This window comes from Heptranchias perlo, chromosome 32, assembly GCF_035084215.1.
Source record: "Heptranchias perlo isolate sHepPer1 chromosome 32, sHepPer1.hap1, whole genome shotgun sequence".
In the NCBI taxonomy this organism is placed as follows: domain Eukaryota; kingdom Metazoa; phylum Chordata; class Chondrichthyes; order Hexanchiformes; family Hexanchidae; genus Heptranchias; species Heptranchias perlo.
Genome location: NC_090356.1, coordinates 19,632,265 through 19,651,533, shown reverse-complemented (window position 1 = coordinate 19,651,533; position 19,269 = coordinate 19,632,265).

Here is a 19,269-nt window from a genome sequence, read left to right as displayed (position 1 = left end):
ATTGATGAAGCAGCTGAAGATGGTTGGGCCTAGGACACAGCACCCGGTCCGTAGCCCTGCAGCTTACAGCACTTTAGGTGCAGGTCCAGGTACTTTTTAAAAGAGTTGAGAGTCCTTGCCTCCACCACCAATTCGGGCAGCGAATTCCATACACCCACCACCCTCTGGGTAAAAAAGATTTTCCTCATGTCCCCTCTAATCCTTCCGCCAGTCAGCTTAAATCTATATCCTCTAGTTCTTGAACTCTCCGCTAGGGGAAACAGGTACTTCCTGTCTACTCTATCTAAGCCCCTCATAATTTTGTACACCTCAATCAAGTCTCCCCTCAGCCTCCTCTGCTCCAAGGAAAACAACCCCAGCCTATCCAATCACTCCTCATAGTTGCAATTTTCAAGCCCTGGCAACATTCTTGTAAATCTTCTCTGCACTCTCTCCATCGCTGCATTCATGTGTTCAATTCACCAGGGATATAAGGGAGGGAGTAAAAAAAATGCTTTCCCTCCCTTCTATTCCTATGTATCGTAGTAGCAGAGTTATGTTTTGGGCAATATCTTGTCTGCCCTTCCAAACCACCCATCAGTTTCCTGACCATGATTCTGGAGCTAATCATCTTGTATCCCCTTTCATAATAGGAATTAATCCAGTCTTTTTATAAACTCTGCCATGGTATTCTGTTCCCCCATCCCTGCCAGTAATCTATTCCATAATTCTATTACCCTCTGACTAAATAAAATGTTGCCTAAATTTCCTTCCTTCTTTTGATGCCTTTAACTTTAAACCGTATCCCCTACTCCTCTAATCCTGTGCCTGACGGAAGAACTTTTATGGATCCAAATTCTCCATACATGTGGAAATCCTAAAGATGTCTATGAAGTCCCCCCCCCCACCCGCCATCCTCCTCATCTCCAGACAGCAAGGTCCCCAGGGTGGACGATCTTTCCTTGTAACTCAGACCTGTAAGCTTAGGAATGAGCCTTGTGGTTTTACTCTGGACTCCCTCCTGTAATCACATCTTTCCTGCAATATGGATGCCAAAAATGAACAAAATATTCCAGAAGATCATGATCATGAAGGCCAGAAAGCCATTTTAACACAACCTTCTTAGATTTATAAGTCACACCCATAGCTATAAATAAGAAAGAACTTGCATTTATAAAGTGCCTTTCACAACTTCAGGACACCACAAAGCACATCACAGCCAATGAAGTATTTTTGAAATGTAGTCACTGTTGTAATGTAAGAAAACATGGCAATTATTTTCACACAGCAAGGTCCCACAAACAGCAATGAGATAAATGACTGGATAATTTCTTCTAGTGATGTTGATTGTGGATAAATGTTGTTGACTAGGATACTGGGAGAACTTCCCTGGTCTTAGAATCATAGAAAGGTTACAGCACATAAGGAGGCCATTCGGCCACCGAGTCCATGATGGCTCTATGCAAGAGCAATCCAACTAGTCCCACTCCCCCATCCTATCCCCGTAGCCCTGCAATTTTTTTTCCTTTCCTGTTCCCTTTTGAAAGCCATGATTGAATCTGCCTCCACCTCACCCCCTTGGCAGTGCATTCCAGATACTAACCACTCGCTGCAAAAAATGTTTTTTCTCATGTCACCTTTGGTTCTTTTGCCAGTCACCTTGAATCTTTGTCTTCTGGTTCTTGACCCTTCCGCCAATGGGAACAGTTTCTCTCTATCTAGACCCTTCATGATTTTAAATACCTCTATCAAATCTCCTCGCAACCACCCCTGTTCCAAGGAGAACAACCCCAGCTTCTCCAGTCTATCCACGTAACTAAAGTCTCTCATCCCTGGAATCATTCTAGTAAATCTCTTCTGCACCCTCTCTAAGGCCTTCACATCTTTCCTGAAGTGTGGTGTCCAGAACTGGACACAATACTCCAGTTGTGATTGAACCAGTGTTTTATAAAGGTTCATCATGACTTCCTTGCTTTTGTACTCTATGCCTCGATTTATAAAGCCCACGATCCCATATCCTTTTTTAACTGCTTTCTCAACCTGCCCTGCCACTTTCAACAATTTGTGCACATATACCCCCAGATCGCTCTGATTTAAATGAACTTAAAGTCGGTTCCTGGGTCATTTGGCAAATCTTCCTTTCTGGCCATAAACAGCTTTTGTTTACTGGACTGAGAGTCATTTCTTCATTGTTTAAAGTGCTTAGTGCACTTATATAATATTTGCCAACTGTCAGCAAATGCAGTATAAGTTTAATATTAGTAAACTTACTAAATCAGCATTACCAATCTACTTTGTTTTGACTGAAAATGTCTTTGATATTTTTGCTTTGCTTATTTCAACTCTTTGAACAACTAAGAGCTGGTTCCCATCTCAGTGCTGGGAAACCGTCTTTCTCATCTATTTCAAACCTCTGCAGGAGGGGGGTGGGTAGAAGAGGAGGAAAGATGGACAACAGACGAAGACTTACAACATCCCCTGCACCCCTCAATCATACTGCTAGACACTATCCGCCCTCCAACACAGATATATTCCAGGCTCCTTCCCAGAGCCTGCTCCTTCCCCTTCCTCCATATTTCCGGACTATAAAATCCCTCTCAGCCCCTTGGGCCTTTCCACAATACTCTCGCATCCTAGGACCACTCTCCTGCTCCCAGATTTCAGGAAAAGAGCCCCCCCCTACTAACAGTCTCAAACTTGAACACTCACTTCCAGTAGTCCCACACAAAGCGACCCTCTTCTCCAGTGCTCCCAGATTATCAGAAATCACTGCCAGTGCTCCCACATCCAAACACCCCCAACTCACTACTCCCATATTCCACAACCCACACACAATGCCCCAGCAGCTCCTCACTCCTGACCAACGCTACCAGGCCCTGGGACTCCTGTCCCAGTCCTTCCAGGCCCCATGTTTCTCACACCCCCAGGCCTCATGAGCACCCTCCCCCCACTATCACACCCCTAGACACTACTCCCAATGCTCCCACACCCAGTGACTATCCTTCCTAATGCTCCTACACCCCAAGATCACCCTCCCACCACTGCCGTGCAACAGTATCACCCCTCACAATTCCAGACACCTAACATACCTTTCCCTCTACTCCCACACTTTGGAAATCTCCAGCTACTGCTTCCAGACCAAGCAATAACCCCCCACCCCCCACCACTCCTCCCACATCCTATGTCCCCAACAATGCTCTGGTCCTCCCACACCTATGGCTTATCAAACGACAAAACATCCCCCCTCTCCCCTACTCCTCAATACTACTACAAACCTCCTACTTACCTTCATCCTGGAACATTCTAACATCTTTCTGTGCTGAAGGAAAAAATATTAATACATAGCTAATCAAACATAAACAAGGCTGCGGATGTGCAATTTTCACAAAACATGGACAGTCATGCAATTCAAACCCCAAAATGCCATTAATAATCGCATAATGCTGAGTAATAAAATCACAATTTGCCTGATTCAATCACTGTAAGTCAGTCGCCTTAATATATTGCTACAAAACACCCATATGAAAAACACTGAGTTGTCAGTTCCATTTGGTATCTCATTGGTCCATCATAACCATGTGATGTTAAGGTATTATCACTTATGTGGTTACTCGGGACCAATCCTTGTACTCCCACCACTGACCTCAGCCCTGCCTCCCCATTGCAAGCTTCTCAGCTTCTGGATTTTGCCATTCCCTCTTCAGGAAATTCTAAGTCCAAGCCAGGGGATCTTTTACATAAACCTGAGAGCCTCAGTTTAACATCTCATCCAAAAGACGGAACCTCTGACACTGCAGCACTTCCACTGGGTATGTCAACCTAGATTGTATGCTCAAGTCACTGGAGCCTTCTGATTCACGGTGAGAGTCAAGGCTGACGCCCAAGTATCAGCATATTAGTGAAAAATCTAAAAAAATTAATAGGAAAACCACAAGTGTTAGTAACATTGTGATACACTACCAGTATAGCAGTTCACTCTCTGCCCTCCCTCCCACCTGTAATAAAGGCAGTGACACTTGGACGCCTGCTGTGCTCACAGGAAACCACAAGACAACATACAACTGAGACCAGGTTTGATCCCTGATCTCAGCCAAGTTAGGGTGCTTTTGTTGGTTTCAATTACAGGAGGTTAGTGAGGAAAATTGGACAAATGTCCTGATCCTGACTGCTAACCAGCAATTTCTGCTGGATGTGCAATGTGTGGAGATTGAGTGAGGATAGGATCAGGCTCAACTATGATATCCCTTCCACAATGTTGAATACCTTACTGACACTCACTGTCAAGGCTCACGTGTAAAGAATGGCCCCTTGGACAAGGTACCAAAGCACAACCAGCAAATGTAGAACTGCAGCCTGGCAAGAATTAGCACCTCTTGGCACCAGCTCAAGGTTTATCATTCTGGCATGTGGTGAGATGTTGATCCATCCAAACAAACTTTAGATGAATTTATGCAAAGGAATCAACAGAACAGGGAACAAACCACTTGATCGTTGTCAGCCAGGCTTCCTTTTTGCTGGCAGTAATGCGAAAATGGCCGCAGAAAGGAAACCATTAAAGAGGAGATCAGTGAGAATGGGCTGGGTGATTATGTGAAATAGTTTGTAAAAATGAAGGAGGCAATTTTGCAAAAGTCACCCATTGCACCAATTATTTGCTGTTATCTGCCAAAAGGTAAGGCATCCTGTCTTACATATAACAAGCAGGAGGAGATTAAATCTAGTCAGATCTATCTGATTAAGTGGCTTATTTTATTCTACATGATTTACAATATTGGCCTCACATAATTAATGAAATCCACGTCCAAGACGTTCACTGAACTTATGTTGTCATATCCGAGAAGAATACCACTGTCACCATGGGATAGCGTCAAACACCCAATGGGCAGAACACAGCCAAGAGCAGAGAACACCTGAAGATGACATCTCTCTCGAAGAATTCGTCAATTGGCCAAAGTAAGAGCCATAGTTGCACCATAAAGAGACACGTCAGCCACAATGTAAGGAGTTGCTTCTCGCCCCACTCCTTTCCCAACCCACTATAATATTATACCTCAATACCTGCAGAGCAAAATTGCACAATTACATCAAAGTGGGCAAGGTGGCTGAGATCAGCTAGCTGAACCAACTGGCTCTGTTGTCAATCTGCTGACTACACTAACTTGGTACTTGCCACTTTCCTTCCCGTTGCCATTCAATTATCCTCTATATACCTCTGAGATTGACCTTCTCCAGATTATCTATCCTACATACCTCTGTAAGGTCCCCTCTCATTTGCCTCCTTTCAAGACAGAAGCGTTGGCGTTTCTCTAAGTTTTGCTCATAACTCAATCCCTCTGACACGGTGGATCAGCCTCACAATCCTTCCCTGCACTGTCTCCAGGGCTTGAATGTCTCCCTTATTTCCTATTTGATCAATTAATGGAACGTGAAAATGGAGTGGCAATGGTGACCTGACCAGTTTTTCTGTGTTCCAGACAACCACTGTAATCAAGTTTGTGGGCCTCCTGTCCTTGTTACAATTGCCTGTGGCTGCACATTATTATTGTGCCAACCCATGTACCGAAAAACAAGAGCAAGTCATTCCCAGGTTCAGGAGAAAGCACTGCAATACCAATAAAGCACCACAAGGTGGGGAAGGACACCAGCTGTTCAGAACATATTCGGTTAACGGCAGATCATCCTTTTTTTTCCCCCAGTTTCCCAAGAATTTTTTTTAAAGTTATTTGTTTAAAAAAATATAGAAAGGACAATTGAATGTTACATTTTCCATTTGTAAGTAACAGGAAAATCATCGAATCATAGAAAAGTTACAGCCCATAAGGAGGTCATTCGGTCTGTCGAGTCCATGCCGGCTCTCTGCAAGAGCAATCCAGCTAGTCCCACTCCCCTGCCCTATCCCCGTAGCCTTGCAAATTTTTTTCTTTCAATTACTTATCCAGTTCTCTTTTGAAGGCCACAATTGAATCTGCCTCTACCACCCGCCCTGGCAATACATTCCAGATCCTAACCACTTGCTGTGTAAAATCATTTTTCCTCATGTCACCTTTGGTTCTTTTGCCAATCAACTTAAATCTATATCCTCTGGTTCTTGACCCTTCTGCCAATGGGAACAGTTTCTCTCTATTTATACTGTCTAGACCCTTCATGATTTTAAATACCTCTATCAAATCTCCTCTCAACCTTCTCTGTTCCAAGGAGAACAATCCCAGCTTCTCCAGTCTATCCACGTAACTAAAGTCTCTCATCCCTGAAATCATGCTAGTAAATCTTTTCTGCACCCTCTCTAAGGCCTTCACATCTTTCCTAAAGTGCAGTGCCCAGAACGGGACACAATATTCCAGTTGTGGTTGAAACAGTGTTTCATCATCATGACTTCCTTGCTTTTGTACTCTATGCCTTTATTTATATAGCCCAGGATCCCGTATGCTTTTTTAACCACTTTCTCAACTTGCCCTGCCACTTTCAACGACTGGGCACATATACCCCCAGATCTCTGTTCCTGTACCCCTTTTAGAATTGTGCCCTCTACTTTATATCGCTCCTCATTCTTCCTACCGAAATGTATCACTTCGCATTTTTCTGCGTTAAATTTCATCTGCCACGTGTCCGCCCATTTCACCAGCCTGTCTATATCCTCTTGAAGTCTATCATTTTCCTCATCACCGTTTACTGCACTTCCAAGTTTTGTATCATCTGCAAATTTGGAAATTGTGCCCTATACACCCAAGTCCAAGTCATTAACATATATCAAGAAAAGCTGTGGTCCTAGTACTGACCCCTGGGGAACACCACTGTACACCTCCCTCCAGTCCGAAAAACAACTGTTCACCACTACTCTCTGCTTCCTGCTACTGAGCCAATTTTGTATCCATGCTGCTACTGCCCCCTTTATTCCATGGGCTTCAATCTTGATGACAAGCCTATTATGCGGCACTTTATCAAACGCCTTTTGAAAGTCCATATACACCACATCAACCGCATTACCCTCATCTGTTCTCTCTGTTACCTCATCAAAACACTATCAAGTTAGTTAAATATGATTTGCCTTTAACAAATCCGTGCTGGCTTTCCCTAATCAATCCACGCTTGTCCAAGTGACTGCTAATTCTGTCTGGATTATCGTTTCTTAAAAGTTTCCCCACCACCGAGGTTAAACTGACTGGCCTGTAGTTGCTGGGTTTATCCTTACACCCTTGTGTTCAATGTTACCAAAAAATAAACAAAAACAGTAACCCTGTACAGTTATGCTGTGAGTAACCATTAATCTGTTGAATAAGCAGCCACTTTGTGCAGTTATAGCAAGAATAATCCTTACCTAAGCAGCAACTCCTTACACAGTGAGTAACCCTACAATGCTGAATAAAAGAAAACTTTGGATTGTTAGACTCGAATTTTTGGAGCAAAACCAGACGGAGACGGAACTGCTGATCAAGTTAAAGTTTATTAGAAAACCTTGTGCACAAAGGGAGAGTGGCAAGCTTCCTCAAGCTCGTGACTAACTCTCAAAGGAACGTCAGCACTACAAGCATGTTTATACCTTTCAATAAGCAACACCCACCTGCTGTGGAAGGTGGTACAGGTCTACGTAACTACAGTGGGTTTCATTGGGTGGTATAACCTGCCACTCACTTGTCAGGGCTACCTTGGGTCGTCCCATGACATTAAACATCTCACATTCCTGAGGAGGACCCTTATCAATAAACACAAGTCCCAGACATTGAAACGACACAAAGGGTCTTCACAAAGTCCTGAGCAGCTGCTCCTATCTGACTCCCTTTGGAGCTGGGGTAACCTTGGAGACATCCATCGCTCCTCCCTTAATCATCCAAAGTGAGCTAGTTATGATAAACAATGTCGGCTTCGGCCTTGGATAAACTTTCCCTAGTGTGTTCTGGAGATAAGCGAGGTGGTAGCCACAAATCCAACAAACCTGCCTTTATCAGCTCTTACAGTGTGGGTTACAAGCTGCTCCCATAATGGTCAAGTATCCCATCATGCTTTGCTGCTACCTAAATGCTACATGTGCGATTTAACTACTTATGTGTGTGAGGATAAGAGTGGCTAATCATTCTTTAATAAATATATATATATATATATATATACACACATATATCAGGTTAGGTAAGGGGAGGCTGGAGGTTTTGGATTTCTGTTCACAAGCCCATTTTTCCAGCCCAACAGGATACTTACATTACACTTTCAAGTCCTGCTCACATATTTGTTGTGTAACTATGATTTCCTGTTTATTGAGCAGGTTAAGAGTTAAGTTGTAATCACAGTAACTCTTTAATGTATTTGGCTATTTTTTATACACAGTCCTTTACCACTGAATAAGGAATTGTTGAGAAAAGCTGGTTTAGCCCATGGCCTGACTTATAACATATTCATGAGGTGAGAGAAAAACAGAATGTGAAGGTTCCAGGTTGATTCCCAGTCTGATCTCAGCTAGGTGGCAGGAAGGATGCTAGTTGTAGCCTTAATGCCACTAGGTTTGGGATGGGGTGGGGGGAGCGGGCGGGGGAAAGTCATCCACGGTTCCTGCTCTTGATCACTCTTCAGTGACCCCTGTTGGAAAATGCCTATTTGTGAGGACAGGATAAGATGTGGGGCCCCCCATGGTCAAATATCTTACTGACACTTAACATCTCAGCTGACACATGAAGAATGGAAATTTGGACAAGGTATCAGAATGAAGCAAAACTAAACATCTTTAGGAGAGGAAGGGAAAACACATCCGACACGGTTTAAATCTGTGTAGGTCATCTGCCACGAAACCACACTTCATACACCTATTGAATATTTAAGGAGCTAGAGTCACAGTGAAATCCAAATGCAGTTACATCACACCTTCAATCTGGAGCCATCCTGGATGTTCCCGCTAACAAGGCCACCTTGATAACATAATCGTTACTTTCACTGAGCAAATAGCCAATATCTCAATCAGAATGTAAGTGTGAACCTCAAAACGGGTCTCCAGAGGCATTAGGGAAGAGAGGTCAGTGACAAGCTGTCACTGGCACCAGGATGGCGTGGCATGGGCAACTGGCATTTACAAGCAGCCTTAACTGCTTGTTAATACTCCTGGGGTTTGGCTGCTCTCCAATCAAAACGCATGAGTGGTACCAACTGTACCCACCTGTTCAGTGTGGCAGCAACGCAATGAAAATTCACCAGAAAAAAACAACTCAAATTGTTTGTGGGGGAAGCGGTGGGGCGGCAGGCAAGCGAAGAGAAAATAATTTTTAAATATTATATTACAATTTGTTAAACATGGAAGCACATCAATGTGTCATGTTTACAATAGGAATGTGCAGTTAGAGGGTTAGTGGGGAACAGTCAGATACTGTGCAATGCTTCATGGCATCAATGGTCAGACAAGAGGCAGTGGAGTTGGACACAACTATCAGAGGCACATACGAGGGGTCGGTTTTCCAATTACTATCTAATGACCCAGCGCCTTCCAGCGTAAACTAAAGGATGTCAATATTCTGTGCATCTCATGCGCAAGTCTGAGTTGCTGTAGAAGCTTGTCAGCTTTCAATGTTATGCATTCATCTCAAGATCTGGCCCTGATTATATCTCAGGGTGTTTTCCTGATCAGATTATTTTGCTGCTATCTCTTGGCAGAGAGTAATTGGGTCCAATATCAAAAGAGAACATTATGGATTCATTTGGACCTCTATCCTTGTTACAATGTGAGTCATATAGATCTGAGAGTAAACTAAAATGTTTGAAGGCTAAGTTAGTGAGGAGAGAAAGAGAGAGAGAGATGGTGAGTATTCAGAGTTTTTGAACTAGAGCCTCCCACTTTTCAAATCCAAAATGGACAGTGTTAATTTCTACCTATGTGTGATTGAACCAAGTTGGCTGTACCCACACAAGAATGGACAAGTTAGAAGTGGACAATCACAGGCCTGGTCTTATAGACAATTGAGTCAAAGCTCATGGAAACCGTGACTAATGGAAAGCTGTTCCATGGTTCAATTGTGACACTATCCTATTACTTCACCAAATCGATCGACTTGCAACGCTCTCAATCTCATGGTCCAGTCACAGAGTAATTTTTCACTTCTCAGTACAAAGTCAAAGCAAAATCCTGAATGTTTACAGAATATTTGACAGGATGTGGCATCCAAGACTAGACTGTGAAACATAGACTCTAGTGAACTAATGAACTGTGACTTTCTCATAGAATTTGAACTCTGCTTATTACAGAGGATAGAGGCCCAGTTTGATCCACATTTTTCACCTTCTGTTGTTAAACCCAATTGCTCTCTTTACCTAAAGAACAGCAAAAAATTAACCTCAGAAAACAGGACACATATCCTGCCTCAGGAAAACTCTGCCCTCCCACTTTGGGAGGTGGCAAATTCTGACCACAATTTCCACACATAACCTCAGACTAGCATGAGGTAAACAAAGTGTGGAATTCTCTGGTTTTGTTTTTGTGAATCTTGTGCTCCTCAAGATGAGAGACGTTAATGCAGGGGATGGAACATTAACACTCGCCATTCAGCTACCCACTGTCAGCATCAAGCATTCGCAAATCAAGGACAGCTCAATTAGATGCCCCAACAACAGGCCTCAACTCTAACCTGAGAAACAATAACCCACTGTACCGGTGTGGCATTTTCTTATTTTCCACCCACAGCAAGTGCAGCTTCTCTGAGTGAGACAGGCCAAACTCATATCTAGAAGAACTTTTCCTGCCAGCAGCCAGAGGAGACTTTAACCTGGCTGAACTTAAACCCAGATCAGAGACAAAAGGGTTTATCTGAATTTGTATCTAATCTATTGCACCATCCAGTCCACCTTCTAAAATCCTTCTGAATAAAGACAGTGTCTGCCTAAAAGAAATACTCACATTTATACAGCACCTTAATATGACATCAAACCATCTTGAAGCGCTTCATTCAACAAGTTACTTCATGGTTCGGTGACTGTTGTTATGTGAGCAAATGCAGCAGCAACAAGATTAACGACCAGTTAATCTGTCTGCTGTGGAGTGTCAATCTGAATTAAGAATCCAGGTCTCCAATATAGAGACCATCCGTTCAACTGCCTTTGCTGCCTTCCCCATTCCCTCCTGCCCATCTCTGTACCGTCATCTCTGGAGTCCCATGAGGATCCATTTTGCCCCCCATCTCTTCTTCAACTACATGCTGCCCTTTGGAAACATCTTGTGAAGCCATGGGAGTAGCGTTTAATGACACCCAGATCTACCTTTTCAACAGCTTTCTTGGCCCCTTCACTATCTCTGTGTTGCCTTACTGCTTGTCTGACATCCAGTCTTGGATGAACTGTAACTCCCGCCAGCTAAACATTAGGAAGATTGAAACCATCGTCTATGGCACCTGCCACAAACTCTGTACCCTCGCCACTGACTTCATCCTCCTCCCTGGCCACTGTCTCAGACTGAACCAGACTGTTCGCAGTCCTGAGCTAAGCTTCTGAACCGATATCCTCTCCATCACAAAGACTGCTGATTTCCACCTCCGTAATATCGTCCGCCTCTGTCCTTACCTCAGCCCATCTGCAGCTGAAACCCTCATCCATACCTTTGTCACCACCAGATTAAATTAATCCAATGCTTTCCTGGACAGCCTCCTATTCTCCACCCCCTGTAAACTTCAATTCATCCAAACCAAGCCACACTTGTCCATCACACCCGCCTCCCCGACCTAATATTCGCTGCCGATCCCCCAGCGCCTCAAATTTAAAATTCTCATTTTTGTGTTTAAACCCATCCATGGCCATGCCCCTCCCTTTCTCTGTAATCTCTTCCAACCCTACAACCTCTCCCCTGCACAAACTCTTTGTTTCTTTGATTTTGTCCTTGTCCATCGCCCATCCCTTCATCCCACCATTGATCGTCGTGCCGTTGACTCATATTCTCGAATAACCTCCCTGAAACTATCCACCTCTTCAACTTCTGCTCCTCCTTCAAGACTGTCCATTAAACCCACCTCTTTGGCCAAGCGTTTGGTCACCGCTCCGAAGCTCTCATTCTTTAGCGTGTTGTCCATTTTCCTTATGTCTGTGAAACACCTTGGGACATTTTCTATTTTAAAGACACTATATAAATACACTATATAGATACACATTGTTCTTGTTCTCCTGGTCTGGGGTTTAGCAAATTTACACAAAGCCACATCATCAGAAACAAGATTCTTAAGAAGTGAAAGTAAAAAAACAGCAATTTGGTAAGTGGGCCAGGTAGATTCTTTCAAGTGTTTGACTGTGAGCTCCAAGATTTGGTTAAAACAAAATATTTTGCATTACCCTTTAAGGCAGCATACTCTGGCTTTGACACATTGGAGAGTTCTCCAGAACATGTTTCTTTCTTCTTTCTCTCAAGAACTGATCCAGATTTCTGTTTATTTGAAGGTGTAAATGATTACTTTATGAATGGTGTTGAAATAGCAAAGGAAGAAGTTAAAAGAGACACGAGTTTTAGTAGATTTGACACTAAACATGTACAATTAATGCAGAGCAGCAATCAACAGATGTTGAATTACATATCCAAAACAGTAGAATAAAAAGGCAGAGGAGGTAATGATCAAACCTGTACACTCTGGTCCTTACTCCCTACCTTACATATTACACCAAGAAATTCCAGCACTGGAAGTAGCGCAGAGAAGAGCTAAAAGGCTGAGCCCCAGTGTCAAGGAACTGAGTCATAAGGAAAGGCGAGAAACTTGGACTTTTCAATTTAGAAAGGAGGCTTCTGAGAGTTGATCTTGTAGAAGTATATAAGATTGTTAAGAGAATATACGAAGTTAAACTGCAGAAGTAGAACTCGCTCAAACTAGTAAAAGGTAACTTTAGTACTGACATCAGGAAATTCTTCTTCGTACAAAAAATGATCCACATGTGGAATAAACTTCCAGATAGAGTAGTGGAGGTAAAAACATTGGAATCATTTCAGAAACAATTGAATGCTACAGTGGGGCAGGGAACGTTAGTTCGTCCTTTCAGAGAGATTCTAAGATAGGCCGAACAACCTTCCTCATCCATAATTATCTTGTGATCTTGTGATTTGATTTTTCTGTCCAACAGGTAATGTTTGATTTCTACAGTTTAGGGGTCTGAGGGTTTAAAGCCTTACCTGATGTACTGCCACGTTTTATCAGGTGTAAGAGTGTTAGAAAATACCTGTGAATTTGTGCGTGCGAGAGATACCAGGCAAACCACAAATGCCAGAGCTGCACGGCATGATGAAGGATTCTGTCTGTAACATCAACCTGTTTCCCTCTGCCAAATACTTTGCATTGTCTAGTTTTATGCAAAGCGCCTTGGACTGTACTGAAAGGACAAGATGCGGGAAGTGTGAAAGAGGCAAATGTCTTACTCAACTGATAACAGACTTGGGGAATATGCTACCAGGAAAGGCACTGAAATAAACAGGGGCAACTAGATGTATTTCTAAGATTAAGCATTTGAGGGATATGGTGAGAAGGCAGGGTAGGTGACGACTTGCTGGGTCAAATGTCCTGTGCCGATCCCTAAGAATTATTCAATGGTGACTGCAGAGCTGTACCTGTTCCTAAATTTTTGTTTTAAACTAAACTTAGATGGACTATCTTTAAAAAGACTGTCTGTATTTAACCTATGGAGTTGGGATATTTGACATGGATGTGTGGTGAATAAACATCCAAAACAAGACAAAGGGACCAGAGTTTGACATGGTAAAGATTTTTCTGTCTTTTTTGATAGCCTTTTACCTGCAGTACCACATGGACTGCAGCAGTTCAAGGCAGCAGCTCACCACCACGTTCTCAAGGGCAATTAGGGATGGGCAATAAATGCTGGCCTTGGCAGCGACGCCCACATCCCATGAATGAATTTTAAAAAGTTAGGAGGGAGAATAGAAACACAGACTCTTCAAACTGGAGAGGAATAGAAAATGGGAGAATGGGAGGAGGCTGGTGGTAGGGAGGAGGATAACAGAATCCATAAGAATGGAAGGGAAGAAACAGAGACCAAGAGAGTTGGGGAGGTGAGTGGAATAAAGACCTTTCCCAATTACAGGTGCAATGGGAGAGAGTAGACCAGCAGATTCCAGTATCTGAGTGGGGTACGAGTTTGTAGTAAGAGATTCCTCCTTCCCCCCACCCCCATTCCCCAGTTGGGAGAATGCTGTGTGGTTTGATAGCTGATTCCTCCAGCCGGGAGAATAAAGAAAGTAGAACTGCAGAGACTCCACAGCTCCAAGTCAGTGCTTCGGTCAGCCAGGACCCAACCTTGGCTTCGGAAAACTGCAGCTTCTGTACTTACACAGCTGAGGGTGGAGTGGGGAGCAGAAACTGAACAAATAAAACATTTCCATTCAGTTGATGATTCCCAGAAGGAATAAGAGGCATAAGAACATAAGAAATAGGAGCAGGAGTAGGCCAATCGGCCCCTCGAGCCTGCTCCGCCATTCAATAAGATCATGGCTGATCTGATCCTAACCTCAAATCTAAAGAACTATTCTAATTCAGTCTCAGTTTGGAGCAAGCACTTCCAAATTCCAAATCCTATCTGACTTTTCCCAAGGACTCAATTGCTGAAGTTATCAGAAAATGTATGAGAAAACTGGAATTGTTCTGGTTGGGAAAGACATTTCAAGTTGACCAAAAAAAGCAGTTTTCAGTAATGAAGAAGATTGATTAATTAGATCTGGGTTGATGAAGAACCTAGACATTAGGAACAAGCAGGGAATGCAGATAGAACTATTTCACAAAAGGCTCACTGATATATGGGAATATGTTACCAGGGAAGAGATTAGTGTGAATGGGTTCAAGAAACAGTGAGACACATTTCTGGAAAAAGACAACATTGAGGGTGAGACAACAGGAAGGCTGGGTTGAAGTCAACCAAAGAGGGAAAGGCATGTTGGGACACTAGACCATTTCCTGTTGTTGAAATGTCCTACACTCGATGTGGCCAGGGTGGCCTGGATGGCAGGTTGATAATTCAAGGGATTGGGGCCAATTCAGCAAATGGGCTAAAAAACAGCAGATAGGTTTTTACTGTGGATAAATACAAGATAATGCTTCTTATTATAGGAGACATCATCCTTGTAAATCTTTTTTGCACTTTCTCCAGTGCTTGTATATCCTTTTTGTAATATGGAGACCAGAACTGTACACAGTGCTCCAAGTGTGGTCTAACCAAGGATACCCAGTCAAGTACAGGTAACCTACGTAAGGCATTTGGAATAGTGTTGACGTTTTGAGAAACATCTTCACAATGAGATTGTTGCATTGAAGAGAGTTTAGAGAAGAGCAATACAGATAATTCTGGGACTCAAGGCATAGACTGACGGATTGAACTTGTTCTCTAGAGTAAAGACTGAAATGAGTTATGATCATGGTCTTGAAAAACTGAACAGGGACAGTAATGTGGATGGACAGTATTTTTTTTAAAGTGTTCAATAAGCCTGGTTCTTTTACCCTGCACCCCCCACCACCACCCTCAAACAGGGCTTCATTGTTAATAATGTGGCTCTTTATTCTCATTCTTGGCTTGTCGGCTGGGCTCAGCAGGTTAAGCAGGTTACTTGGCATAATGTTCTAATCATTCATTTTGGTTTCTGGCTGGCTTGGCTTGGCTTGATGAAGTTTCTTGGCATGTCTAGTTGACTTTTTGTCTGGCTCAGTTTGCTTACTCATGGGCTTTTTTTTTGGCTTACATGGCATTTGTCTCAGTTGCTTACTCGCTTGTTCTTTTTATAGTTCAGGACTCCTGTAGTATCTCTCTACCACCTTGCAAACTATGCGAAGAAAAAGGCTGCCATTATTGAATTCTTTTATTGTGCTTTTCAAGAAAAAGACCATCTATAACCGGCTTCTACCAAACTGGGAGGTAAATACGCACATACATTGGTGACATTATTACAGTTCAGGGGGATCAGAATGACATGGACAACTGGATCCAGGGATCACAAGATAGATATAGATGAGGAAAGCCGTTTATCCCATCTTAGGTCAGGTAATCAAAAAAAACCTTCAGATCCTCTCTTACAGCATCCAACCATTGCTAATTCCAAGATTTGACCTTTACGACTTTACCTGGAAGTTAATTTCAGTTGTTGATTCCTATTTATGTGGAGAATTTCCTGACATCAGTTCTAAATTGGATTAGAATCCATGTCTTCCTTGGCCTAATGTCATGGTTGAATTTTAAGAAAGATTCTCAATACTGTATTTAAGAATACACAGGGTGGAACTTATTCACGGAAGACGAACAAGGATCAAGCAATTGATTGGTCAGCCAGGATAGGTAAGGGAAATGCCCTAAGAATTGCCTTAAATGTGTCTTCAAAATGGAATCAATTGTCAGATTAAATGCTAGGAAAGGAAAGTGATAATGCTAATTAAACCATGAAGGCAAAGCCAACAAACAAAACATTCCTTACTAGGGATAGAAGACAAGCCATCAAGACCACAGAACCAGAGTTGGCTTGTTAAGGAGCACATAAGTATGTTCTGCCTTATCTGGACTTGTGTGTGGCTCATTTGTTAGCAAGGACCTGAAGAGCCTAGCATGTCTAGGTGCTGGTGCTTAATTGATTTGGAGGTCATTAGGGTACCAATAGGGCTGTATGAGGTGATTGGCACCAGAAGGGCTGAATTCTTCTAAGATGTCATTCAGATTGGTCATGAGAAGTGAGGAAGTTTCTTTGGAAGTTGAGGATATATGATGATATTTTGACACTAAAGCTCAGTTTTCAATCCACAGTTCTTAGTTTAGTTCTTGTTCTTGTTCTTTTAGTAGTAGTCTTTGTAGTGGGAGGTGTAGGAGCTCTTTGTCCAGTATATATAGAAGGGTGTCTCTGTAAAATTGGAAAGTGCATATTTGACCGAGAGAAAGGTTACAGAAGATTTCAGGCAGCGAGTCCAGATCCAGCCCCCAGTGCGAAAGGTGAATTTATCCAGGAGCAGAGGATCCAGGAAGAATGGATAGCACCTCTACAAATGGAGGTATTTCAGTCTGACATCAAGAAGGTTAACACCATGCTCCCAGAGGAAGGCGAGACAACCAGATCATCCATGCCAGCTCATAAGGACGAGATTGTACAAGATCTGGAAACATTGCTAACTGAAAGCATGTGAACTTTAATAATTTAATAGAATGGCTGGATAATGTTGATACCTTGTCAGCTATTTTAAGGAGTCTAATCCTAAATTAATCTCACCAATTTATATCAATCTCAGATACTGATCTCAACTGTAAATTTAGAATCAGCAAGCAGTTAATGCTGGATTACTGTGACACTACTTTACGGCCTCCGTAACCTTCGTTATTCATTGAGTCAGTTAACCCAATTTACTAATTACTTGCATAAGTGTTTAAGTTTAAATGCTGCTAAATATGATTCTAAGGTTAATAAACAATTGCTAGTTCATGAATTTGTTGTTTGACTTCTCCAAGACACTGAGCTGTGTTCTATCCAATCCTTAAGGTGAGCTAATAGTTAAATAGTATTCTTACCAACGTTGCATTTTACTTAATGACTGGGTGTAAAACTCATCCAATTTCTTGCTTCTTCCACTCCTACTGATGATGATTCTTTGAGGGCACAGTTCCACAGGCACCAGGCATTCGCCAGTACGTTGTCCAAGCAGCCATTATTCATGTGTGAGCCTTGACTGCGAGTGTCTGAGGACTATTTAACTGTTGAGGACACCACACCCAACCCTGTTCTCATCCAATACCCACACTTACCAGCAAGGGGTCACTGGATAGTGTTGAAGAGTGGGATCGCCACCTCCAAAGGTACAGACGGTCCATTGTTGCACCCCAGACCTATAATCAAATCTGACACCATCTGGTCTGCATGGATTCATTAGAAGCGACCGTTACCAATTGTGTCATTGGAGGACCCAGGCTGGGTCGTCTTAAGTGAATCACTTTACATAGTAGGACAACTCCAGAACCAAGTTAGAAACTAGAATATGTCTCTGGGCACCAATCTAAATCCCAATGCGTTTCTCTTGCAGGACGTGTGCTCCTGTTGTGGTTGTTGGGTTGGCAGCTTCAAACATATTTAACTTCAAAGGTACACTGGCTGGCAATGCTTTGTGACAGTTTCTTGCCTTTAGTTTGGTGTAGGATATAGTTTACTGGAGCAGAACTGACATTTGGCAATACACAGCAAGAGAAAGCCAGAAAAAGAAACCAGCTGTGATAAACCACACAAACATCAAAATATTGGAATTCCCTGGTATTTTCCCAGTGTATCTTTACTACTGTCATGTGAAAGGTTAGAAAAAACCCATCAGGCCCATCAATGCTCACTGTCACCTAAATGGATTTCTGATAATTTTTTCTTCATGGAAAGGATTTTGGGACTGACTTGTGTTTTGAAACAGTAAATTTGCATAGGTTTAAAAAGGGGGGAAAGCTACAGCCCGCAGGTATTGAAGATGCTCCCTGAAACCCGATGGGCCAATTTGTGAAATGCCACGGTTTCGAGTCTGACATCAAACTGATGTAATAACAAGGGTCAATAACCTCCCATTCATCTCAACAACAGCAGGAGACAACCTCTTGAAAACGCACACCCCAAAGAGGAAGAGGTAGCAGGTTTCATTGACAGGCCTACTAACAAATCACTATTACGAGAAAGTCTGCGTCTCATCAGCAGCTCCCCCACCGCCCCCGCAAACCCTGGCAGAGACCACTTGGGAAGAGGAGTTTTGAACAGAAGATTGTGGCATGCAGTCCGTGAGTTAGAAGTTAAAAAGAATGCAGGAGGTTCATTTTTGCAGTTAGTAGCAGTCTGAACGAAAGGTCATGCAAAAACAAGGCACAGGACGTTTGGTTTATTATCTTTTCCCCATCTTTTTGAGGGGAGAAGTGAGGTTGAGCTAAGTGAAATTTGATGTGATTGCTACTTTGTACGTGTCCTTACGATAAAGTAGCTTAAACGATTCATATCTGGCCTATTCTCATCAAGTGTTTCAGTCAGCCTTCAAAAATATTGGAGAAGGGTATGTGAAAAAGAGACGCTATCCAGTTCAAATTACAAAGGGGCCCTATTGTTACACTTCTGGGTTACACCATCATATAGTTAAGATAGCGGGCATACAGGCACACCTCTTAACTTATGGGAGTGACCGGCACCACTGTACCTTACAGAATACCTGAGGCAGACCCTGAACATTGAACTCATACCAAAGCTATTAGACCATGCAACCCCTGGTACCACCAGCCCCAATCGCTAGTAATGCTGATTCTTGTGAGGCAAAAAAAATATTTGGCCAATTTCAGTGAAAACCCTGCAAAATTCATCCCTGACTC